The sequence below is a fragment of the Mastomys coucha genome, unplaced genomic scaffold (assembly GCF_008632895.1).
Source record: "Mastomys coucha isolate ucsf_1 unplaced genomic scaffold, UCSF_Mcou_1 pScaffold12, whole genome shotgun sequence".
In the NCBI taxonomy this organism is placed as follows: Eukaryota; Metazoa; Chordata; class Mammalia; order Rodentia; family Muridae; genus Mastomys; species Mastomys coucha.
Window position 1 is genome coordinate 93,050,527 of NW_022196894.1, and position 27,150 is coordinate 93,077,676.

The 27,150-nt window shown below is 46.3% G+C and overlaps 1 protein-coding gene across 2 annotated transcripts in view; it reads right to left on the reverse strand.

Moving 5' to 3' along the window:
- Kcnj6 (potassium inwardly rectifying channel subfamily J member 6) overlaps positions 1 to 21,427 on the reverse strand; it is a 261,469-nt gene extending 240,042 nt beyond the window's left edge. The window contains exon 1 of one of the 2 annotated variants that reach the window (XM_031364497.1): positions 20,722 to 21,426. The gene's annotated coding sequence lies outside the window, so the exon portion shown is untranslated. Of the gene's footprint in view, positions 1 to 20,721 lie in introns of both variants that reach the window. The other variant, XM_031364496.1, reaches the window with a different exon arrangement.
- Positions 21,428 to 27,150: the final 5,723 nt, after the last annotated feature.

Sequence of the window (27,150 nt, forward strand, 5' to 3'; positions counted from 1 at the left end):
TTATACACAAGCAAGCCAAGGTTTCAAGATGAAATCCTGTGTCAAATCTCCTAAGTAACACAGCTCAGGCCTCACCACCCCGAGGAACCAACCCCAGTGACCTGGATTTTAGTGTTTTTGCCAACTAGTCATTCCTCTTGCAAGTAACATTATCAAACTTACAGTTATATGAATTTTTGGAAACAGTGTCTCTTTATATAGATCAGGTACTCATTAAATAGCCCAGCCTGGCCTCACTCTTGTGATCTTCTTACCTTGGTCTCCTTGCACTGGGATTATAGACATATACCACTGTATCTACATTAACTAATATTCACTTTGGTATTTGAGTATAAGAAACACCATTTATCCTAGGACATTGGGAAAATAAAGCACAAAGAGGCACATTATAATAAACCTGTGGTATTAGTGTGTAGACATCCTGGTTTTACCTAAATATCTATTATAAGCAAAGTATACATTATAAACTGGTAGACAGATGTCCATTGACTGGTAGGAAAGTTGGAGGATTGATCAGTTGGTGGATAGGGTGGGTTATTAGAAATGAACAAACACATACACATACACACATACACACATACACACCTAAGTATATACAATTAGACATATATAGATCCAGATACATAGTACAAAAGCAACCATCCATGTCTACAGCTTTCCTCATGGCCATGACAAAATCCTGACAGAGGCAACTGTGGGAAGAGATGTTTACTCAGGCTCATAACTTTGTGCCAAGTGCTACACGAGGCTGGAGTGTCTTGGTCTGCAGTGGTGAGCTTGCAGTACGTGGCCTGTTCACATCTGGGTATACAGAACGCAGAGACAATTGGACAGGAAGCAGAGCTGGGCCAGGCACTCAAGGGTTACTCATGGTGGCCTCTTTGTAGGGATTGCACAACCTTTCCAAACAGCACTGCCAAGTGTTAAAATTCAGGAGCCCATGGGAGACATTCCATGTTCAAGCCATCACAGCCTTAGGTAAATACATCCACCAGTTCCAATATTTTGGGGTAGAAGCATTGGGGTAAGTTGGGGGCAGCCATCTTGGCTGCTGTAAAACACAATGCACATGGCTTGTCTCTTCCACTTGTGCACACCAGTGGCTCACTGTCTACTCGCTATCGGAAGTCCCCAGTCAGAGAAACCTAACATTTTCACCTTCCTTAGTCCTGTTTCAAAGTGCTTGACCCTGGAGTTATGTCCAATGATTTTATTAAAGTATTGGCACCTGGCTGGTCCATGGATTGTGTTTGCAGGTCTTATGCTTTGCAAATAAGCTTCAGATAAACACACCGAGTAAATATACAGTATTTGATTTGGGAAATCAAAGCTTGATTTGAGAAATGTCTTTATTATGAGCCTTCACCCACGGGCCCTTGCTTTCCTCAGATCTCTCTCCTGATAGTCTATTCCAAGCCGAGTAAACTTCTTCCCTCATGGCTGCTCAAATCTGCAGTCGCTACTATAACATATGCCCATTAGTGGTTCATGAGGAGCCATGTGCTTGAGAAAAATGTCTGTCACTTACCTACTCATTAGCTGTGAGAGGCATCAGGGCCTCTGATACCCATGCTGCTGTGGAGGAGAAATACAGAGCTCCATATAAAATCCTGAGAAGCAATTTGCGTCCAGAGAACAGGGGAAAGAGCGAGCTGGGGCAGTTTTTCTGTTCACAGACACAGTGTGAACAAGGGTATTAAATATTGGTCAGGCTGCTGGCCATAGGATAGAAACGGATAGGCTGAACTTGTTCTTTCTTTCAGAAGATTCCTTGGGGTTCGGCCCACTCCTGACTTAGTCATCAGCTAGCATCCTGGGAGACCAGAGCCACCCTGCCCCCCCGCTATGCTTGGGAGCCACTGTGAGATTCAGACACTAGTCTCTGTGAATTTGATAGAATACTAGGGTTCTATTACAAACTAAAGTGAGTGTACACTGCCTCTTCCCTGCGTGCATGCCAGGAGTTCTTATACTTAATTTGCTGGACATGTTGAAAAGATGAAACATAGCCTGGAGAAGAAAACAGCAAAAGCAAAAGCCACGGACCACGAGTGTCTTCAAGGAAAGCTACAGGGACTCTGAAAGTACACTCAGGAGGAACCATGACTGGAGTACTCCCTGGAGGAGCCACACCCTGGAGGAGCCACACCCCGGAGGAGCCATACCCCGGAGGAGCCATGGCTGGAGTACACCCCGGAGGAGCCATGGCTGAAGGGTTTCCTCTGGGGTTGAGGCTCTTTTGTGGAAATCTGTTCAGTGTGCTGTCTGCAGGCACTGTAAAAACAGTGTTTGGCATTGAGCACTGGAAGCCCCAGGGAAGATACACACACATCAAAATGCCACCTTCAGAATAACTAGCCTTTGAGGATAATTGAATTATTCCTGAGTGTGGAGGTATAATGTCACATCCCTGTGTGATTATTGCTTCATTTATGGCATTTTTTTCTTATAAAAGAATTACCTTCTCCAGAGAGGAGCTGAGCTAATAAGCATTGCTTATAAATATGATCATTTTTAGCCCCTTCCCCTTAAACTGTGATTTGAAATTCCAAGCAAATACCTGCTAGGGCTTGCAATGTTTTATTTAGCAGTGTTTTGAGCCAGGCAGGAGGTTAGATGAATTGAAGGCAGTGGTGGATGTGTAGACATTGCTGTGGCTGGTCACTTGACCCCTGACCCTGAGCCAGCTTTGTGGGAAGAAGCCAGGGAGGACTCAGGTCACATGGGGCCTGACAGTGAACACCAGGAAGCCTGGGAGTTTCTTGGGCCTTTGTGTTGCTCATCCGAGGTTCTGTCAGGACACCTAGGGTCCTGATAAACTTTGTCCATCACTGAATTGCAGGGGGAAGGGGTGGGGAGTGCAAGTGGTGGAGAAAAAGGAGTAGAATGGGAAAGAAGACAGACACGGCTGCAAGGAGCATCAGCTCTACACTCTGGTGATGAAGAAGCCATCTTCTGTGATGTTCCTTATGTACCCAGTACTCATTCCACCCGGCAGGGCCATCCCCCTCAGTGGATGTCGCTAGACTTGTGAGCTTAAGGCAGGAAGCTCACAGTCCATCATTTCTTAGGCCTGCACATGCCCCTTTATTCTAATTTAGAACAACCGAGAAAGACAAAAGAATGCCATATAAATCAATAAAATACCCAACTGGGTTATGTGCAGCCAAGAAAACGAGCCAAGTGAGCATAGAGGGCTGGAAATATGTAGGAACGAGGTGCCAGCTATGCATCCCATCTACTGGGCAATGCAGGTTTGAGGTAGCTCTGTGGAGCATCAGTCAGGGTGCCAGCCAGTGCTGGATGTGAGGAACTGGAGAGGAAGTGTGATGTCTTCGGAACAAAGTTGGGATGTGTCGTCAAACTCCAGGAGGCACCCCAGCACCCGGTGGCTTCTGCTAGTCGTGTGTCATTCCGCACTCTTCCTATTGGCTTCCTGGTACTGGAGCATCGGCTGAGTGGGCACCTTGCCAAGGAGTCAGCTGTGACAAATGTGGGCTGTTGTGGACTTGGCCACGTGTGAGCTGAAGCCAGGCTGCATCCTGCTTGGGTTCACCTGAGGTCAGTGCCAGATACAAGGGGAGGCCTATTGCCCTACATAACTTTTCCTTCCCCATGAGAAAGCCTGGGGTGGTCTGATGTGTGAGAGTTATAAATAGCCATGGCAGAGCTTGAAGCAGATGTCCAGATATTGGGAGAACCTCAATGTCTGCCTCACAATGAAATGTGTGTGATTATGTGAATGTGCTTATGCTGTGCATATGTGTGTGTGTGTGTGTGTGTGTGTGTGTGTGTGTGCATGAGTGCATGTCCATGCATGTATGTTTATTTTTGTTGTTTCTTTCTCTTCCATGTATGATGTGTTTATTTTTTGCTTGTGTATCTCTCTATTTCTGTATGTGTGCATTGGGGCTTGTGTTTGCGTTAGAAGAGAGCTGGGTTAGGTAAGGGAGTGTTTAAACGCAGCAGAACTCTCCCGAGCTCGGATCTGAAGAGGTCTGGTGTTCTTTGAAAAGTCCATAGTGGGAGCAGAACAACCCTTTGGTCTGCTGGAACCCCACTTCCTATTTCAAAAAAATGGCAGTGAGCAGGCCTGGGCATGGGGGGATGGAAGGGAGGTGACCATTGCCAGTTTCCTTTGGGGGTTCATTAGGTGTATACTGAGCCCCTTCTCCGAGACGAGAGCTGAAGTTGGCACTGTTATCTACTTTTGATAATATGCTGTTTCTGTCCTCAGGAGCTGTGGGTTGGAGGGAAGGCTGGGTAGGAAATGGAGTCTATGGAAGAGCTGTAATTTCTGCATGGGGAATCTGAGGGAGATGTGGTGATCTGGAGGCAGCCAGAGCTGGGTGGCTGGGGGTGGGAAGTGTATTCCTGAGGCAGAGAAAGGCTGGCTGGCATCCTTGGCACGTGACTCTGCACGTTTGAGCTGCACAAACCATGGCCTCCCCGTGAGGACCAAAGAGGAAACTGTTTCTCATGATCCCAGAGGCTGGGAAGTCCCAGGAGAAAGAAACCACCTTCTCCCTGTGTCTCCACATGGCTTTGGTGTGTGCGTGGGAAAACTCTTTTCTTATACAATTACGAATCCCACCATGAGGATCTGCCCTTGTGACTCCATCTGACTCCAGTCACCCTCCAAAGCTCCCCCAATATTGGAGGTGAAGCTTCAGAGTCTGAATTCTGAGAGGAGGGGTACGCACTGGCTGTGGGAGTCTGCAAGTCATGGGTAGATGAACCTGGCTTGCCCCTGGAGATGAAAGTGATGACAAACAGGGAGAAGTTTGCACAGGGCGATCCTGGAGTTTATGACTGAATTTCTCACAAAGAACAAAGCTTCCCTGGGGAGGAGGGGAACTGAGCACCATGGCTTGGAAGAATCTGAGAGAGTGGAGATCTTCCCGTCCAGTGCATGCAGGTGTAAGAATTCAGGGAGACATGCCCAGGCTTGCTCCTCTAAGATGCTGTTTGGGTTTGCTGTATAGAGTGCACAGAAAGGCTTCTCTCTCCAGTTTGCAATGGCGTGGTTAGAACAGGGCTTTGGGTGGACAGGTGAGCCTCCCAGTGCTGGACATACACAGGAAAGTCTAGTATCAGTTTGGTAATAGGAGTGCCAGAGAGAGGAGCTTCTCTAGAAATGTTGAGTTGACTGAGCCCTGGGCACAGAGAGCAACGGAAGCTGTGTCACATGACAGCAGGAAGTGGGTTTACTGTCCCCATGGTGACACTAGGTGGATACAGTCTCTCCCTCCGGTTTCTTCCAGGAAGCAGTAGCCCTAGACAAGCCCAGCTCTAAGAGACAAGCTCCAGCTTCCTGTAGGTGGGGTGCAGGTGTGGAGGCTCACCTCAGAGACAGAAATCCCAAGAAGAAATTTCACTGAAGAGTGAAAACAATGAAAACAGTCTTGCTGTCAGGGCTTTTAGACTTTGAAAACTGCTTCCCTGCACCAAGGAACCTGGAACGATTATTTTACAGTCACTAGGCCCTGGTATGTACACATAAACTCAGAGGTCAAGGTTCCCTGCACCTGTCTTACTTAAGGATGATTCTGTAGCAGCAGCAAGATCTTCTGACACTGTGAACAGAGGTGTGAGCATCCACAGGCACCCGTTAGGCAGGTAGAGGCTGCCTGTGGCAGAGCCCCATCTCAGCGCCTTACCACCGGCCTCTCCGCAGCTGCTCGTGACCTTCTTCAGCACTGGCTCTGCTGTTGTGTTGGCCTTTGTTCTCACCTGTGGTGTCTCACTCTAGCCCTCTGAAGAGATTTCATTGCCCACTGCTGCTCCTAGTTGCCCTCCACCCAGAGGACCTCATGACTTTCTACACATCCAAACGAAGCCCCAACTCCACCAGAACTCAGACTTCCACACTGTGGCTGCTCCTTCTCACCCTGTGCTGTCAGAATGTCTTTGGGTCTCACTCTCAGAGCTCAGGTTTGGAGTGGCGCCCAGCACTGGGCTGAACCTGGGAGCCCGAACCTGGGAGCCCGAGTCTTCAGGAGCACTGTGCTCAAGCTAGGGGCATACTGGGTTTCGTTTCTGTGACAGGATCCCTGGCAAAAACAGCTTGCGGGAGGCAGGCTTTACTCTGGATTACAGTTCAAAGAATACAGTCTGTAATGCTAAGAAACATGGCAGCTGAAGTGGCTGGGTCTGTGTGGTGGTTTCCACTTCAGTGCACCCTGTTGGGGCTGATCCAGTTCGTAGTCTTCAAGCCCTGCCTGTGTCCCTTCCTGCTATTCATAGGTTTCCACAAATTTCCAAGAGAATGCCACTAGCCGGGGACTGAGTGTTGAAACCATGACATTGGACCACCCTGCTCATTGGTCAACAAACTTGCTGGAAATGGGTGTGCCTCGTGTCTATGAAAGCAATGGTGAAATTCATGGCTTAGAAGTAGCCCTGTGCCCTGCACCTCAGGCTGTGGCTGGGTTCTCTTGTCTATCCTATTCTTTCCCTTCCTATCGATCTGGATTTTCCTGCCCTTAGAGATGTCTCCTTCCTTTCATATCTCTTCTGCTGGCCCTCTGCGGTCTGCCAAGCTTCCTCAGCCAGGACTATCCATGTGTGAGGATCTGTTTCTCTAGCTCATTCCTTCTCACCTCACCAGCCCAAGTCAGCATGTATGCACCTGGAAAAGGTTTGCACCTGGATGAAGGTTCATTTGGAGTTGGGAACTATTTCCCAGAAAAGACTCTTCAATAAATTATGGCCTAGGAGCCCTACATTCAGTCTGAGAAGGTGGAAGGGCCTAGCCATCATCGGTTGGTACCCCTTGAAGCCTTTTGAAGACACTCTTGTGGTAGGAAGAATCTGAAAGTGATCACCAAGATTCGTGCTGCCTGGTGGACACACACATTCTCTGGGCTACACAGATACTAAACTAGACAACTCTGAAGATCTTTTGCAGATGTCACTGAGGATCTGAATTGATTGGCTTTAAGGAAAGATCATGGCCCCGAGTAGGGTGAAGCTACTCAATTAAGTGCTTAAAATAGTGCGGTGTCCTCCTTGCAAGAGACAAGCAAAGCTTGCATGGGATTCAGAGTTTGTAATGGGAGGGCACACATGGCAAGACTAAGAGGCACCTAAGGAGAGCTAAGGAGAAGAACTCACTCCTAGATGGTAGATAAGAGGATGAGGAACCTCAGTTATATACATCCCAAAGAATCTGAGTTTGAGAAAAATATATGTTTTCAAGAGGACCCAAGATGAATGGAACCTGGCAGACCCTTGGGTAATGATCTTATAAATGCCCTACTAAGTTTGCACTTCTGGTCTTCAGAGACCAAGAGAGACTAGGTGGGTGATGCTGAAGGGTACTTTGTCTGTTACACAGCAAGAGCCGCCTGTGGCAAGCCCTCACCTGCCAAGCCAACTTCTATTCTCCTTTATGACCGCCATGTTCTGCTACCACTAGGGTCATGAACTGCACCAAGAACTATGTGTTTGGTGAGAAAAGAAGGCCGTGCCTATAAAATGATCCAGTTTAAGCTAGAACAATGAAACATTGACTGCTTACACCATTTCCTCCCCACTCCTCTCTTCAGCCTTCATGCCTTCCTCTTTCCTACTCTCCTTCCTCTTCTCCCTCCCCATCTTTTCCTTATTTCCTTCCTTCCCACTCCCATCCTCCCTACCTGCCTTCCTTTTTTAATTTAGTGTTTCTGAATGCCCATGTTTCCACATTGAATATAGCTGGCTTGTCTTAGTTAGCTTTGGCTGTCAATTTAACATAGATTAGACTCATCTGAGAAGAGATTCTCAACTGAGGCATTGCCTAGATCAAATCCACCTGAGGGTGTTGTCTTGGTTATTAACCTATGCAAGATGGTTCAGTCCACAGTGGGTAGCACCATTTCCTAAGAAGGTAGCCTTGAACTTCATCAGACAGCTAGCTAAATGTGAGCCTTAATACCAGCAAGCAGCACTCTCCCAAGGTTGCTACTGTACTTCTTTGGCTGTGAGTGAGCTCCTGGGTCAGAGGTAATGCTATGTGATATACTACACAAACTTCCCCCTCAGTGTTTGCTTGCATTCTTGTCCCAAATTCCATCTGTCAGAGTGTGAACTGGAAGAATGAGCCGCATACACCTGCTCTTCCACTAAGCTGCTTTGGTCATGGTGTTTGTCATAGCGACACAAGGAAGCACAGCACAGAGATGAAAAAGACCTAGAGAAAGACCAATGGACAAGAGTCTACCTTTGCTGGCCAAGCTGTATGAGCATAGACACCATAAACCTTGTAGGGAAATGTCCTTGTTCTAGAGGGCTGCTCAAACACTGAAAGAGTAAAGACTGGGAGGGAAGCTACTTTCAGTGCAAGCTCAGAGAAAGTGGGTTAGTTTCTAAAAGTGAGGCCACACATAAATTCACTCTTTCCATTTCTGTGGGTAGAAGATTCTAGGGTGGATCTGAAAAGAACCTTTTGGATAAAAGTGCAACTGTGGGGTGTTCCTCCTACCTCACAAACTCAAGCACACACAGGATGAGGCTCACTGGAAATCACTATGCTGACCCTAGTGTTGCTGGGACCTGGTGAAAGGCATGCTCTGGCCCATGTAAATTCCTTGGGTTACCTTCCCAGCCTACGATTATGCTGAACTGTAATCCAGGATATCAAATTCAGTTGTTAGGAAAGAAGCTCTCTAGATCCGAGGTCTTTCATGTGTCATGCAAGATGTCTGATGTGTTGTGGCCACAAAACCACCCTGAAGCTTCCTAGCTCCCCCTTGAAAGTCTCATTAGTGTCTCTGTAAGTAACATATAGCTTCATGAAGTAACCTGGCACCAATAAATAGATTTTAAGATGACAAAATAACTGTAATGTGTAACATTTCACATTCTCTTAGCAACAGAGGACATGAAAAAGAACGTGGACATGAGTTTTCCTCCTCCGTCTCTATTTTGTAGCTGGAAAATGTGATACCCAAAGAGATTAGATCATGTACCCAGCAGAGCCCTGGATCTGTCAAAACTCTTTCTGTAGGATGTATAACACTGTAGCCTCCAGTTTCTCAGACCTCTCAAAGGGCGTATGATTACAGCCAACAGCGTAGAGTCTTGGATTTTGAAAATTTGTGTGTCTCCATCAGTCTATGTACATACAGATGCCTGGGCATACACACACACACATACACATACACACACACATGTACACACACACACACACACACACACACACACACACACACACACACACACATAGATGTTGCGACTAAAGGTCAACCTCAGATGTCTCTCACTGGCATCTGAGAGACATCAATTAGATTAGACTGGCTGGCCAGTAAGACCCTGGGATCTGCTCATACTCATCTCCCCAGGGCTGGGACTTTGAGCATTCATTGTCACACCTGGCTTTTATGTACATCCTGGGATCATTCAGTCCTCAAGCTTTGTGTGGCAAGCATTTTACCAACTAAGTTAGCTAAATCAACCCCGAAGGACCATACTAACACAGCCCACCAGAAACTGATGACCTGGAATTTTCCAGCTTCTGCACACCTCAAAGAAGAAAACATCATCCACTGGTCCACTTGGCACACCAGGTTATTCCCACTCCTCATTGGAACAAGTGTTTACACTGGCATGAGCTACACCAAATAACAAGAACCACACTCCTTCCCACACATGCCCCTGCCCCAGACTTCCATCTACAATACCCAAGTGTTTTGACTTCACAGCGATCTTTGCTGAAGTGTCTACAATTTGCCTACATGGAAATGTAGAAGGCTTTGGTCTTCCAGAGAGCACAATTTGGACCCCTCTAGTAGTGCTGTTAAAGTTGTAGCACCTCAGGCAAAAGAGACTTAACAGGTACAGCTCCCTTTCTGCCCCCAGCCTCAGATGGAGTGATCTAAACACCCATTTATCTCATCGATTTCTCTGAGATGACAGTGACTTGGGATGCCTTTCCTCAATGCTCACCCCTTGCACGGTGCTGTAACCTTTGAGTCCAGCCTCTGTGGGTCTTTTGAATGAGAAGTATCCACCTTCCCCTGTCTGGGTGCTTGAACACTTGGTTCCCCATTTGGTGCTGTCTGGGGAGGTGGAGCCTCCTGGAGGAAGTGATTCATTGGGGCTTTGTGGATTTATAACCTTTTATTCCTATTTGCTAAACATGCGGTCTCTCAGCTTCCTTGTCTGGTCCCCTGCTCTCATGCCTCCCTCACCACTGCAGACTCTCCCCCTGAAACCTGAAGCGCAAATGAAATCTTTCTCCTATAAGCTGCTTCTGGTCATGGTGTTTTATCCCAGCAACAAAGAGTAACAGATACATCTGTCCTGCCATTCTATAACGCACCGTCATCAGGATTAACTAGTGGCTCTTTGTAACTGGCTATGTATGCTCCCCACAGTGCATGAGGAAGGACGTGTTCCTGAAGACCTGCTTTCCAGAGCTGCCAGCCAGTGGTGATGGCTCTGAGTCCATGATGCAGCAGCTCTGGAGCCTCCTTCCCAGCAGGGCTGTTTATCCCTGGAACCAACACTCTGCACCTGGACGCTGGCCACGCGTAGTTCCTCTTGCTCATGGGGCACAGTGTGGGAGCTTTCCTTGGACAGGCTCCATCATCAGCTGGCTCCCTGAGCTCATGAGTGATCACCTGCTTTCAGCACTGCTGATGGCATGGAACCTGCACCATTTTTCTGTTGCTACTTTACTGCTCTGGGCATGCTTAGGTGTCTCTCCTTTTTCATCTATCTCTGAGCTGTCTCCTAAACCTAATACCTCTTCTCAAGCCTGCCTCTCTCATGGCTGTCAGATAAAAATCCTTTGTGTATTGTCTGGGCTGCTCCCGATTAAAGAAGTCACTTCTCGAAGACCTGCACACATGAGTGTGATGAGAATGTGTGGCCTGGGTTTCTCCATGAGTGGTAGACAGTGGCCCTGATTGCATATATCATAGCCCTCTCTCTCTCTCTACACATACGCACACACACACACACACTCACATGCACACACACACGCATGCACACACACATGCACATACACTCATGCACACACACGTGCACACACACATGCACATGCACACACACACACTCACACGCATACACACACATACAGCTGAAAATGAATTCAGGCTCTTGTAGGTGCTGGGCAAATGATCTATTACAAGGCCTTCCCTTGACTTATTCATAGTGACTTGATTCACTAATACCTGGAGCTAAGATGATATATTATGTTGCCTTTTGAAGGATGAGCTCTGAAAATATGAAGATGTTAGGACATGTTTTAAGTTAAAATACATGTTCCATGATTATAATCTCTCCTTACTTCCCTGTAAGAGTGTCTCCCTGATAAGGTCCCCATTCATTTTCCTTAATGTGGTACACTCTTCTTACTTGCCGATAGTGCCTTTAATTTAAAAAGTAATTTTCCAAGAGTAAAGAAAACCTGGGTGGATTTATTCCCAGAGATTCATGATTAACATAGCAAAAGCAGAAGAGTCTTGCTTCATCATTCTCTGCAGCTTGGAAGGATCAGGTCAGTTTGATCTGCTGGACTGAAACCTTCCTCTCCTCCAGGCAGTGAGCTCGGGGGAGACCCACCCACCGCTGTGGAAGGCAGGTCCCTGTTCCAACCTTAGCTTCATGTCTTTGCTGGCTCTTCAGTGAGCAATGTTTGGAGTCTTCACTGTGGATTGAGGCTCTGAGGGGCAGCCTGGCTCAGACTCCCTCATTCTGGAACATTGTAGGAAAGGCTCAGAGAATAGCTCAAACTTCAGTGCACATTGAGATCCCCAGAGGGGTTTGCAGATGGCTGGCCCAGTACTGGAGCTTCAGATCATTGTGTTGGGGTTAGCTGGGGACTTTGCATTGGAAGCCAGCTCTCTAGTGACTCTCTGGTGTGTTGAGAAGTGACTTCTCTCATATGGGCACTTCTTTCTACCCACAGAGACACATCTGTGGTGGTTCAGGAAAGCCTGAGAAAAACTGGCTTCTGGTCAGTCCCACCCATGAATGCTGATAAGCATTGGGACCTCCCCAAGCAGAGACTTTCCGATGAAAGAGTCCTTCAGTGTGTCTAAATTAACAAAAGTTCCTTCTGTACCTCCCTCCTCTGGTCGTCTCTGTCTAGGTCCTACACTGGAGTGGTCTGGGCCTGACCACTCCATGAGAGATGACAAAAGTTTTAAGACACCAAGTGACTTTCCTTGAGTCTTATTCACTCGTGAGAACTTCAGGAAAGAGCTAGAGGCTGCCGGAGAGATGGTTCAGAGGCTAAGAGCATGCACTGCCTGCCCACAAGTCCTGGGTTCAGTGTTCAGAAGCTAACAACTGCCTGTAACTCAGGCTCCAGGGGATCCGATGCTCTCTGCTGACCCTGACCGCCATGGGAACCTGCGTTCACACGTGCATACACATAAATTTAAAAAAGAAAAAGAAAACAAGCTGAAGGGTCCCCTTCCTTGTTACCACGGATACTGCATTCTTTTTGAGAAGGGATGACTGCCTGCTATCACCATGCCTTACTGGAGCTCGTCCTGCAGAGTCCCCCCTCGGTGCTGGGATCACCATGCCTTACTGGAGCTCGTCCTGCAGAGTCCCCCTCGGTGCTGGGAAGCTAGGGGTATGGCCTAATGAAGGGTTTTGCTGAGGAAGCCTTTGTCCTTGGGGACTGATGCCATGGTTACTATTCTGAATAGGCCATTCCCCTCTGTGCTGCTGTCCTGTGTCTGTCTGTCTCTGCTTCCATGGTGGAGTGAGGAAGGTGAAGGCCCTCTCAGTGCTTCTGCACTGCCTTTGGTTAGCGTTTTATCACCACGACAGAAACCTACGAGGACACGCACACCTCTGGATGCACATCCCACCCTCATACACAGCTCCACTGCCACCCCACTCACACACACATGCAAATAAATAAAACATGCACCCACCAGGAGATATTATTTATTTTGGGATGGTCGAGAAGAGTTATTTAGCTCAATTAAGTCCTCCATGGAAGGCATGTAGCTGTGGCATTTACTATGTCAGGCTGGACCCTGTATGGATGGACTGCGGCTTTTTACCCTTTCGTGTGTAGTGTGTGAATATATGTGTATGTGTGTGGGTGCATGTGTATGTGTGTTTGTATGATTGTTCAAGTATGTGTGCATGTGCACATGTCCACATAAGCATGTGTGCCAGAGGTTGAAATGTTGAATCCTTCTGATTACTGTTTATCTTATTCACTGTATTAGGGTCTCTCAATTGAACCCAGAGCTCAGCAGTATGTCTAGTCTAGTTAGCCAGCGTGCTCTAGGGGACTATTCTCTCTGCCTTCGGAGCAGGATAAGTACACGTAAGCTGTCTGTCACGCATGCTGGTCATCACACTAAACCCTCTCCCCATCCTTTGTCTGTCACTCTGACACAGGAGTTTGGGAAAAAGAAGCTATGTGAGAGAGATGGAAACATCACAGTCACCAACCTTGATTCTTCCAGCTCTGCTTCTCAGCCTTCTCCATGTGTCCTGTCACTTCTCCCTCCCTGGTTCTCCCTCAGCACTAATCCAACCCCACCCCTTGCCTCTAGCGGAAGATGGAGAACTCAGTCCCCAAGGGTACCCGGTCTCCCTGAGGCAGGCAGGCAGAGTCTCTGAAATATGTCTATTAAAGTGAATGGTTTGTTTTCAGGAGAATGTGGACTACTGTTAGGCAGGCTCAACCCAAGCTCACAGTGAGTGTCTAACCTATAGACAGCTATGTGATACCAAACAGAACACAAATTGCTAGTCAACAGTGAGCACCCAGTGTTGGGAGACAGCATCTAATTCTCCAGCAGGCTTAGACACAGTGTGGGTGTAATTGTCAGGATTAGAAAGCCACTCCTGAGCAAGGGCTGTGGAGTGGGCCTTCTGCCTCTTTGCAGTTCAGCAAGTACCAGTCAGATCATATGAATCTGCACCTCTTTTGTTAAGCATCATCTACACCCGCTCCAGAAGTCAAGAGATCACAACTAGTTTATTTTAAATAATACATCACCCAAGAATGGCTTAAGGGTGCCACAAGCTTCTAGCCCCTACCCCAGAACCTCTGTGTGGTTGGGCTATCTCATCTACCCCTCTTTTCTTATTCCTAACTCATACTAGCTATATCTTTTCGGTGCCACACATTTATAATGGTATATATGCTGAAATCTCCCATGGGCAGTCTGTAGACGTTTGTCCTGGGCAGAGTTAAGCTCTGAATTTTTGGTCTTCCTGCAGTTACGTGCGGCTTTAAAAGACAAGAAGAGACAATGGCCTTTCCTCTCTCTTGTTTGCTAGCTGGCATTAACACTTGGAAGAACATGGAATTCGTGGTTTAAAGTAATAGTGTTCATCTGTCTTGGTCCCCGGGTAGCATCAGCAAAGTCCAATTACAGGAGTGAGAAAAACCTTCTATTTTGTTAAATTGCTTCACTTGGGGATTTTCTGTTGTAGCAGTTATCCAATGATAGTGCTCCCTCTTCTCCATGGGGGATCTAATATGAGATACTTGGTAAGTTCCTCAGGTCACAGAATAAAATGTTGTACATGCTTTGTCGTTTACACACACACCAACGATAACATTTTCTTTAAACATTATTGGGAAATTAACAATAATCATATGATAAGTAAAACAGAACAACACACTCAAGCAAAACTTGTATGGATGCATACTGTCCCAAAAGGCCCAGGACAAATGTTAGTATCCAGACCAGAGTAGCCGAAAGCCTAGAAAGCCTTTGGCTAAGACAGTGACTACAACATTCAGCCTCATTGAGGACAAAGACCCACCAGTGACTGTTACTTATAATATGCTTCCTTCATGCTGGGTGTTAGTCATAGCTATGCACTATAGGCCGGTCCCACTGACATCACTGCGTGTGACTGTAGGCTGGTCCTGCTGATATCCCTGTGTGTGTACTGTAGGCTGGTCCTGCTGACATCCCTGTGTGTGTACTGTAGGCTGGTCCCCCTGATATCCCTGAGTGTACTGTAGGTTGGTCCCCTGACATCCTGTGGAGATGCTGGTTTCGTTATTTTCATTGAATAGACTGAAAAGCTAAAGCACAAAGATGCTGTAAGTAGTAGACTATTTCATCGACTCTAGTTATCCACCCGCTCTGCTGTTTTCTCTTTAAGTCTTATTTTAGACTAGGCCTCAACACGTAGCCCTGACATCCTGAAGCTCTTTAGAGAGACCAGGCTGGCCTTGCCTCTGCTTCCCGAGCATTGTGCTGCTACCAGACTTGCTGCCTGGAAGAAAATGAAGTCCATGATATCATCATAGACTTGCATTATCTCACTGTAGAAGAAAGCCACATTTCCATCACATCGACCACTGGCAACTGTGTGGCTTAGCTGACATTCTTCTTTCCCTTGCCTGGGAACAGAGTGCTCCAGACCAAACTGGTCCTTCAGCTTGGATCTTTGAATGAAGAAGACATGGGGGCAGAGCCTCTGCTAGCCAGCAAGGGAGGCTCAAGAGGGCAACAAGCCTTTGTTTTATAGCTGCCATGACTCCACTGAACCCAGAGAGAAGGGACTGATACACTTATACCTCTATCTAAATACATTTATGAGACTCCAGAGCCAGGGCTCTTAAATTAAGCATGGGACAAATAACCTGTCATGCAAGCTGCAATACACATATAGGAATTCCTGCTGAGTGACACAAAAGCAATACAAACAAACAAACAAACCAGTTCTCATGCTGCACAGGGAAAAAGTAGATGCCTGTAAGTTTAAAGAGAATAGAACCAAGATTTAACCCAAACCTGCAAATGTGTTTCTCGCACAGTGCCTTACTGCTCTTAGGTTGTCTCACGCAGCAAGTGCTGGATGGGAATCTTTTCACTCACATATGTCCCTGCTGGTTCTTTTGTTAAGATTTGACACTGGAAATGATGTCTCTGTGGCTAAGGATTGGATCCCGTGGAGGGTGGTGAGGAGGGTGGGGAGACTTAGCTAAAATTTATTCAGTAAAAGTATCATTTCATAGTTCATGGTTCTGGATCAAAGCTGAGTAGTGGAGAGATACATACATGAGAGGAAAAGGTTAAGGATTTCAGCTCAATCTGGATGCATTTGCATAGAGGTGAATCAAATCACATTTGGATAAAATTCAGCACTAACTTTCTGTATTGCAATTAGGAAAGTTGATAGATAGTCTTCTTGAATTTTTAACAGCGTACCAATTCAAATGTCTATTTGAACACTGATCACTGAGTAAAATAATTCTCTGAAGGTTTAAGTAACTACATATTAATAAGCAAATGCATATAATTAGTTTGAGGTATGTCTGGATGGAGGATATACATTAGGATACATTTAAAGATATCAGAGGCCGCTAATGTTGCCATTAATTAATTAATGATATTGAATGATATCAAACAGATGTATATTTTAGGCAGTGTAAGGATGAGCCTTGCATCCCATCAGCATGTTGACTGTGGTCACCTTGACCCCTTCTGTAATGGACCCTAGCTATTTCTAGAGGCAACTATTTGTCATTATTCAAAATATATTTTATCCCAAATGGCTGTGTGCTGTTTTACTAGATTCCCAAATACTTCAGCTACCACTAATGGAAAATACAGCTACATGAAGCTCCTAATGCTTTGGAAGCATTTTGATATGTTCTCAGTGTAACAACCAATTCCCACTTCCCTGTTAAGAGCAAATTTCATAGTTTGGTAAAACTCTAGGACAAATTAATTCTCTTTTGGCACTTACGTGACAATTATTACAAAGTGAGGAGATCACAGATACCATCTCATTAACTTTTGAATCTGAATTAACTCCATTTAGACATCCAATTCCATCAGGCGTAAAGTTCTCCTACAAACTATCACAAATGTGATTTGGAAAGAATGATCGCTTTGGAGAAAAGCAAACCCGCCTCTCTCTGTTCCCCTTCCCTCCTCTTCCTCGCCTCTTCTTTGGCCTGCTCTCCTTTCCAGCCCACATGTTACTTCTGATTTATTTGAGCAAGGGTGAGGTTTTGTTCTAATCTGTTTCAGGCAGAGCTTCACTTTATGCCGATTCCCATCAGCACTGAACCCTGGAAGGTAGATTCACTTTCTATTTGCAAACATTGGGGGATGGTGCTAAGGTTTGATTAGGGTTTATTTACATGTTTTAATAGCCAATGGGCCTTCCTGCTGTTTATTCTAAAGCTGCTTTTCCATTTATAAACAATCTGCGAAGTAGAAAGGGTTTTTGCAAGAGGGAGAGAGGGAGAGAACAAAAGCGTGTGCTTAGCTCAGAGGAAAGCATCCATGTGAGTCCTACAGACACAGTAAAGACCTGGATCATAGGCACAAATGTGCTGCTTGCTGATGTTTCATAGATATTAAAGTAAGGCATCCATGTAATTTTTGAAAACTGAGACTCAGAACTGCATGCAGGGATGGATCTTGTGGAGTTGCTCTCCTAAACTCATCTTACATGCAATGGGTTAACCGCTTAATCTGGAGTGTGCCATTGAATCCAGAAAGACACAATGGCACTTTGTTCAGTAATACACCACCAGAAAGGAAACAAGTCATAGTTTGAAAAATTAGGGCCGAATCTATAAGCATGGAATCCACCATGACTAGAGGCTAAGAAATCCATTGATTGTCACACAGAATTCACTAGAACGAAGAGAGAGCAGTTTCTTCCTCTTGTTTTCTATATAGCCTTCCTTCCCTTTTAAAGTTAGTGAGAGAATCTGAACTTTAGAATGCACAGACAGGCTACTTTCTCTATCCAACAGCCTCTGCTGCTGCGTGCTTCGAAACTACACTTCCCTTCTGTTGGTAACAGCAGATGGATCAAAGCCAGAGTACAGCTTGTCTAAGTCCCAAAATATTCTACACATCACTTCTATTTCAGATAGCAAACTGTATAAATTAAAACATGGACAAACTTGTCAACAGCCATCAGGATCCAAAATTCAAAAGCCAGTCTAATTCCCCATCCCATTCCCCATGTTCAGAACACATGGCTCTGCCTTCACCAACTAGAGGTGAGTTAAGAATCTAACAGCTACATATATATCTATTTAAGCACATCCCAGAGACTCTGCATGCATGTCCTTTAGGAAACATCAACATGTCCACGGTGTTGGAAAGCCAAGTTTTATACCAAGTTACATTGTGTTTGCCTTTATGAATAGCAAGTCAGTGCCAATTGAAGATGTGTCCTCAAGAGAGGGTTTCCTTAGAAATGCTGCTGACATTTCTACTCCCTAAACCTTGGTGACTCGGTACTAATTTAAACTTGCACCCACTGCATCTGGATGCCACTGCTCAAGGCGTTTTGCTTGACATGAGGTAGCCTGCACTATTTTTCATAAGCCATGACCAGTGGGGGCCACAGCCTCTGAAGGAAAGAAAGCAAAGCAGACCAACATCTAGCAAGATGAGTGGAGCGGATCCTTGTACTCACCTGAATCAACGTCCAGATGAACTTGAATACTAAGATGCTCCCCCTGCACAGGTTCTCCTCTGTTTATATTAATAGGGGTGATTCCTTACACCTTACTGTGTCTGTAATTATGGAAGCCAGTTACCTTGCTCATAAGCTGACTAGAGGAGCTCACTATCGGCTTCTACCTCCCTAACTCTTGCTTCTCATGATGCTGAAGATCCAGCCAAGTCTGGATGAAGGGCAAACTGCTTCTCTACCCTCTTGGATCTTAGGATCCTAGGCAGGAGTTGGTTGGCTGGTCTCTTATTGGTCAGGATACTATCGTGGCACCTTCCCAAAATCTACATCCAAAAGAAAGTTATGAAAGGGTGTGAGAGAGGCAGGAGCCCATGGAAATTTTCTTTGAGTCAGACACTAGGTTCAAATTCAACTATTTTCTTTGGGATCTGGTTGAATGTGCGTGCACTGTGTGTGTGTGTGTGTGTGTGTGTGTGTGTGTGTGTGTGTGTATGTGTGTGTGTGTGTGTGTGTGTTCACGGGCACGCGTGTATTCGTGCATGTTTCCTTTCCCTGAGGAGGGATCTTTTCTATGTTCTCAGGTCAGCTTTGGTCCTTTGCAATGTTTATTTTGAGCAGTTACTTTGATGCACCATCATGCATGAAATGGTTGATTTGCTAGCTCCTGCGTGTAACATAATCCCATGGATAACCTGACACCCATTCTCAGCACGAGCAGGGAATTTTATAGAAAGAGGTCGCCTTCCCAAGACCAGAAAATCTAGAGCTTGCTAGGGGCAGCCATCCTACCAGGAAGGTGAACCTGCTTCAGCTTGCTCTGGCCTTGGTGCTGAAACCGGAACCTGCTCAGAAAGGCATCTATGGACAAGAGAATCTCTGCCATGTTGGAGGAGAGCCTGGCCGGGTCTAAGTGTCTTTTTGTGGATCACTCTTAGGGAACTGGACCCTAGGATACCCATAGGGCACACGGTGCGCATATCTTTGCCTGGAGCCAAGAAAGTTTTGTCCAACGGTTTTTCCTGTCACTGGAGCTGCTGTGTCTCCTCCCACCTGGGTCGCCATGGAGACTCAGCGCCTTCCTTCTCCAGGCAAAATGGGTGAAGACTAGTTAGCTCAGCCCTGATTGTAGCAAGCCCACTTTCTCGGACATTGTCCTTCTCCATTTTTTTTTCAGCAAAAGAAAGCTCCCCAGGGCATTAATACTTGCATAGAGCTTGGTATCTGAGAGCTCCCCAGGACCCGGAGACTTTAGAAAACGCAGTTGGGAGCACACTGAAGCTATAATGAATTCCCAGCTCCCAGACACTGGAGGGTTCTATCCCTCTCAATCCCCCCTTTTGAGGGAAGTGGAGGTAGAGATGGGATTGTTCGGAGAATTCTGTTATTTCCTTTCCACTAAGCTTAGATCGCCCCTGTGACCTTTCCTCTGAAGGTCTGGTTCCCCTTATATCCTCTCCATGTGGAACCCTGTATGTATACCTGTGGATCCACCCAGGGCTCCTGGGCTTAGGGAATAAGAATACCATTTCAGTTAAAACTAACCCAAGATTAAGGTCTTGATGCAAATGAACACACACCTAGGAGAGAAGCGAAGTCAGCAGACTCACCTAGCCCCGAAATGCCATGAACACTTCGTGTGACCCTGCTGTTCCCTGCTTTCAGTTAGTTTACTTGTGGGGACATCTTAGTCCGTGTCATCCATCAGCACTGCACATCTCGGGTTTACTTATGAAGACGATGTGAAGTCCTCCCCTGTCTCATCTCGGGTTTACGAATGTGAAGTCCTCCCCTGTCTCATCTCGGGTTTACGGATGTGAAGTCCTCCCCTGTCTCACGACTCATTTTGTACTCCTGCTCACTTTTCCTCCTTCGCATCCTCTCCTCGTTATGCCCAAACAGAACAAGGCTACCGCTTTCCACAAGACAATGGGCTTTTCCTAACTCTCCCTGCCTACCCCGCCAGCCGCCTCTGCCTGCGGGATCATCTGTGTGTTTGAGCTTCACTAGAGGTGCTGGAGCGAGGTCCACAGTAACTGACCCATTCTCTCGCGCCCAGGGCAGGCAGACCCCTCCTCTCGCCACCCACCCAGGCGAGTTTTTAAGCTGCTAATGAAAACCCTATGAGACACATTTCCTTTTGGTTATGTAACCAAAGGCAGCTTTTCCTGCCTCTGGTGGACTTCAGCATCATGTCTCCTCCGCTGACTAGGAAATGCAAGCAGCCACAGTGGGGCTGGGGACCTGGGAGCCAGGACCCGAAGGCTCGTGGATCCTAGGACACGGAACATCTGGCTGGGATCCATGCCAGCTCCTCGCCTTCAGCAACTCAAACGCACTGCTTACCTTGTGGTGGACAGGGTAGGTTCACTCCATCCTGATCGCCTTTCTTGGAACGGAGCAAGGTTCAATAATTCACTCCACAGTGGATGGCGAGGGAAGAAAATACAAGAAGAGAAGGAAACAGACCAACTGGAAGCAGATGGTCCAATTTCATATCAGCCCCGGCAGGCTTTCGGGAGACTCCATTCTGCTGCTAGCGGTTGGTCCAGGTCCTGCTCCAGCTCCGGCTCGCCGGTTCCCGCGGATCCCCACCCTCGGCCCGCCCAACCTCTCCAGCCAGGTGCTGCCGTCTGATGACTGGCTCCCTCTGGCTGGAGGGCTGGGCGCTGGGGCCACCGCGGGGCAGAGGAGTGCTCGTGTGGGCAGGCACGGAGGAGGGAGCCCAGCTGCGAGGAAACTGGGGGAAAGCCTTGAGTGGCAGAGGGAATAAATCCTCGTTTAGGAGCAAAGTGATAGACCTCTGAGGGAGACGTCATGAAAGCCGCAGATTCAACGAATGCTACTCGGTTCTAGCCCCACGGGCTGAGCCGCGCTGTCAGCGCACGAAGCGACGCGTCTCTGGATAAAAGCGGGAGCAGCGCCGCGCACTGGAGAACCAAGGCGACACAGTGATCAGCATCGTGGCGAGGCGGAGGCGGGGCAGAAGAGATGGAGCGGACCCTAGCCTCCCACCCTTCACCCAGTCTCTTGTTCTTTGTAACCTGCAGTGGACCGAGGCTCTGAAACACGGGGGCGCCACATCTCTCCAAAGTGAACCGAGAAATAGGAGTTTCTAGTGCTGGGGCGTGAGGAGTCTTTGGGTCTTAGATGCAAAGGGACTCTCCATCATGTCACTTAATAAGTCCTAAACTTGAGCATCAGTTTATGCCTGCTTGTTATAGCTTCTCTTTTAGCTTTGACGAAGACTGGGGTTTCTTCACTGCCATCCATTGGACTGAAATCCCTCTGGAGATCACACTTGGCCAGCCCAGACCAGAGGGGCCTTAGCCAGCGAGATGGGTATGAGGGCGTGGGGGAGGGTGGGGGGCTGCAGCCTAAGGCTTTGCTCTCACAGATCTAAGACCAGGTCTGTGTTGTGCTTCGTCTGTCCTTTCCACCACTCCAGGGACCTAGTGCCAGCTGCTGCCCCCACCCCTACTTTGGTTAAGCTTTTCTGAGCAGGTGAGCTTTCTGAGTATAATCTCAATTGCCTGTAAACACACATCCCCTCAGACAGCCACGAACTTTGGATTTAACCTGCTTTGTATGGTTCTTTCAGGGAGCATCCCACAGTAATCCCCGTCACAACCTGACTCTTTTATGGTCATTTTGCAAGCAGTAGCTCATTTGCAAAGCCTTCTCACATCTAGCTTCCACCCAAGTACAGACCTGTTCATGCATTTTTAACCCAAGGAGAAATAGTTTTGCAAGGAGACTGTAAAAGTAATTGACACCATTGGCTGATAATTCTACAATGACTCAATTAACAACAGGCTATTCTGTTTACTGAACAGCCCAAGTAAAATGGCTTCTCGCTCCACAAAACATCCAACTCAAGAAGGCAACCCTTTCTTGATGAAGGGATTCATCAAGATCTGCTCTTAGCAGTGAATGATATTTTATTTTAAATTCATGCTCTAAAAATACATTTAAAAGGTATGCATGCATGTTCATGCACGTGTGTGTGTGTGTGTGTGTGTGTGTGTGTGTGTGCACATGTGCGTGCATTTACCCACAGAGTATAGATGATTACCCAAATCTTGATTTACAAGGAATTGCAAACTGGCTAATATGGTGCTGGGAGGAGAATCTGGGTCCTCTGTAAGAGCAGTGCAGGCCCGTAAGCGTTAAGTTGTCTCTTCAGTCCCCATTTGTACCTTTTAATGGCACAGGAATCTAGCCTCTCAGGAAGACTGTCTGCTTTCTGAGACAGTTTTGCTATAGAAAGGTGTTTACCTCAGTTTGCATCAACAGCTGGGTTCTCCTTACCCACACAGGCTATGAGTTTGTATTTGTTGATGGTTTTCCCTGAGGGGTTGTAATCTCAGTTGCTCAAGCCTCAGCTTTTGTGTGGCATTCAGAAGCATTACTATGCACAACATGTGATCTTATGCTACATAAGGTCTGTTGGGCTTAGCAATTGTGTCTGAAATGAAGACAAAGGGAGGCCCTGGCCGAACAATGCCCAGGGGCGTAGGGGTGTTAGCCCTGGAACATTAGATCAGTTCTCAGCACTTCTGTGTAAAGAGTGCTTTATTTAATCCGAAAAGCTGCCATGGGCATAGCTAGTATATATTTCCACCAGAATTTCCAAAGTGTCTTTCTTACAGGGCACTAGGTGGAATTAGAAAGTGGAGACATGTTCTATCTCCACTAGCCCCCAAGAAAGCCCCCAGCATGAAACTGCAGCTAGGGTTGTGTGTGGTCTACTGAGCTTCAAGGATAATGCACAACTGTGCTTTGAATGGGACAGATTGCATTAACTGGCATGGGGTTCTGTGAGGCCATCTGAATTTACCTATTCCCTGGAGCTCAGACAGTGATCTGCTTACATATAATTGACGAATCACCATCAACACTGGGAAGCCAGGTCAACTGTGCTCAGGGGCTGCAGGATGCTGCCTCTCAGAGCTCTCAGGGGCCCATCTCTCGAACTCCTGAAGCACATTGTCTGCTATGTGTGTAATGCCACATGTCTGTCCCACAGTGTCAAGTGCAGGCCAGGCAAGGGTCAAGGAGGATTTCTTCCTAGGGGTAGAGCTGTGCACTGAAGCTCACTGGCCCTGGCTTTTAGGATTAATTAATTATACAGACAAGTCTGATCCTCCATATATCAAACTTTAATAGAGGCCTATTAGCCAGTCAAATCAATGGAATGAATGATCTCTGTGGGGCACCATTTGTTTTGGCCTATCCTTTTCCTCACCACTGACTGGGTCAATTTACAGCTCAGTCTGTCTTCCTGGTGCATACGTAGACCAGTCGTGCCCTGAACTAGTGTGCAGGGGTTTTCTGGCTGCTTGGTCCGGGCTTGTTACTGACTTAAAACCTTGGGTTCCCATGGAAACACAGTTCTTTTGCTCCCAAAACTCCCCACAAGTAAAATCTACGCCCAGCTCCTAATAGTCAGAAGTGATAGATAAGCTTTAAGGTTTGATTGTGATGATTAAAGAGTTTTAACTTATCCGAGGGGCTGGAGAGGTTGCTCAGTGGTTAAGGGTACTGAATACTCTTCCAGAAGACCTGAGTTTGATTCTTGGTACCCACATGGCAGTGTCGATAACTCTGGCTCCAGGGGACATGATACCCTCTTCTGACTTTCTCAGGCAATGGGCATCAAATGGTGCAATATGTGCAGGCAAAACACCAAACACATAAAATAAAAATTTAAAAATATATTAGAAAGTTTTTTTTTTTACAGTTCAGCTTCCAAAGGACTGGATGATTCTATCAAGTTCATTGGGGGAATAGTTGAGCTTCTTTTCCCAACCTGTCTATGCACTGGAAGATGCATTCTTAAGACACACTCTGACACTCCCAGGTGTAAATGAGGAAGGGTCTTCTGCTAAGCCATGTACATCATCTGTCTACACTACTTTAGGGCTCACCTTTAGCACGTTCTTCACCCCAGTTAGTCAGTCATGACTTCTTATTCCTTCTGGCACAGTTTGATTTTCTACACCGCTTCCTTGTGTCAGAACAATACTCACAGTCTTAGCTGATATTAAATTAGAATCATTTGTAAGTATTTTGACGTGCTTTTTTTAGTTTAGTTCCATGACTTTGTAAATGAGTATAATCCAGAGATTCCTTTGATCGCCTCTTCCTCATAATGATGTGTTATTAGCTCACTCTTCAGTAGGTAGAGATCCTTTTTAATCATGCTGTTCCCCCAAGAATTCATTAAAGTACAATTAAAAAATTATAATAGCTTCAAATACATTTCAAAAAGACCACCGGGGGTGAGGGCTAGATGAACAGTTGTATAAGGAAACCTATTTGTCTCCCAGCACCTCTTTGGAGATGTCGTTCCAATGAACACAGCATTTCTAGGGAAGGAGACTCAAGGACTAAAATAAGCCAATTAAGTGTTCTTTCCATGGTTAATCATTGATGAGATGATCCAATTCTTTTTAACCGATAGCAGTAACAACAAGGCTGAGTTAGAGAGAATGATGTCAAAATCTCCTCTCTGGGCCTTCACCTCGCTCTGAGTCATCACTGTGCAAGAAGCAGCATCCACAGAGGACCTCGTTTGCTCTCAGTAGAGGTGTTTGCCTGGGACCTCCAAGCTTCCAAGTCTTTTCAGAAGTGTGCTTCCCTGCCTGCTTTGCTTCCTTCAGTAAAGCCAACAAGATTCAGACACTTAGGCAGGCAGCCCAGCTACCCAAAGACATGCCAAGTGAAGGCCTGGGTAGGAGTTTCCTGCATCGTGTATGAGACTCAGACATGAAGCTAGCACACCGAGTCTTCATTAGAGATATTCCTGAGGGATATCTATCTATCTATCTATCTATCTAATCTATCTATGGAGAAGAGGGCAAAAGAGGGGATACTGGGCCTTTACCTTGGCTGACAACGTATAGAACTCAAGAGCTCCTGAGTTGCCCTGCATTGGACTAAAATGGTCTCCACCAGTTGAGTTACTGGTGGGTCAGTGAGGCAGATACAGGAGTTTGGTCCAGGTGGTCTTTCTGCATCTGACAGAATACTAATTGAAATGGTCCCTAGGATCTAGGTCAACAAGTCCTGCTTTGGAGGGAGTTCTGGCATGTTATGTCTACTATAAGTGTGTGCGTGTGTGTGTGTGTGTGTGTGTGTGTACATGTGTGTCAGCATTACTGACTCCCAGTGTCACTGTGACTATTGTGTGTGCTATTCACATCTATATATGTGTGTTCATGGAACTAGGACGATCTCCACACAATAAGTGACGAAATGGATATGTAGGTGTTTAGGAGTTAGAGTGAGCTGAACACCTAGGTCAAGAATAGCTGCCCAGCATAGAGGTAATCTCATTTCCATGTGGTCTATGTGCACTGGACCTGAGAGACTGAACATTTTGTCCTAGGTGTGAGACACTATAAAGACAAACTTTCTAGGTGAAGCAGTGAGTGATGTCCTGCTTGTAGGTTCTTTCAGCTAGCTCCTTCCTCATTTCAGTGTGCTATATTCTAGATAATCTTAAGAACCACAAGTGAGAATGGAGAGTTGTCTGGGATGGTCTGAGGTTACCTAGGAACATGTCCTGTAATCAGAGTTTGATGTACAGTATCCCAGTAAATGACATCTGTCCATAACAAATTTGCCATTTGACCCAGAACTGACAACTATGTTTTCAAGGAGCTCAAGCAGTGTACGGACTCAGTCCCAAGACCTTTGAGATTTCAATGAGTCTCACCCTTTCCCCCTTGGTAAGACTGGGGGAAACTTCTTGCTAACTATGGTTGGTTAGCAAGCTTGATTTCAGAATCAAATACCATGATAGAAGGATGCTGTGCCCACAACAGGCAGCTCACAGCCACCTGGAATTCTGGCTTTAAGGGATCTGATACATGCACACATCCAGTGGCATCTCTTTTCTGGTTTTTCCTGAACTTTGGAGGTGGTAATAGGAGTATCATTTGGAGTCAAATACTCCATGTCATCTGGGATAATAGTATCTTGTATTAATACTTACTTATAACAAAATAACAACACAATAGCTTTTTAAAAATACCCATTTGTTTAGTGCATAGCTGAAGAATCAGAAGTCTAACAATTCATACTTGAGTTCTCTACTATGCTGATGCACACTGAGATCAGATGCCAGACAGTAGGTTCTTGTCTGTACTTCTGGGGGAGAATTCACCTCTAAGTTTATTTTCATTGTTGCTAGAATTCAACTGTCTGCCTTTGTATAACTCAGTTCCCTGTGGTCCTACAATGGAGGGTGTTCCCCGAAATCCCATCTGTATCCATCATTGTATGGACTCCCCATCTGTGAACCTACTCCATGGTTCATTTCTCTAACTTCTCCTTCTGAACCAGCGAGGACTCTCCTCATGTAGCAAGCTTATGTGGTTAGGCAAGGTCCACTCAGGTCATTTATTTATTTCATGGTCATTTCATTTATCTATTTCATGTGTTACTTTGAAACACAAATCATGCCTGAAAAATCCCTTCACAGCAGTGTCTAGAGTAATGCTTGGCCTGAGAACAAATAGAAGTGTTATTTGATATTGAATTTAATAATAAATTCAGTGTCATCAATACTGGGGCATCCTATAATTCTGCCTACCACCTTACTGTCTAAGAGCATTTCACTTTCGAGACAGGGTCTCATATAGCTCAGTTGGCCTCAACTCCATATGTAGTCAAGGATGACCTTGATCTTGGGTCCACCTGCCTTCTCGTCCAGAATGCTGGGATTATCAGCATGCACTCTGGCGTCTCCAGAGTATTCCTATTGTA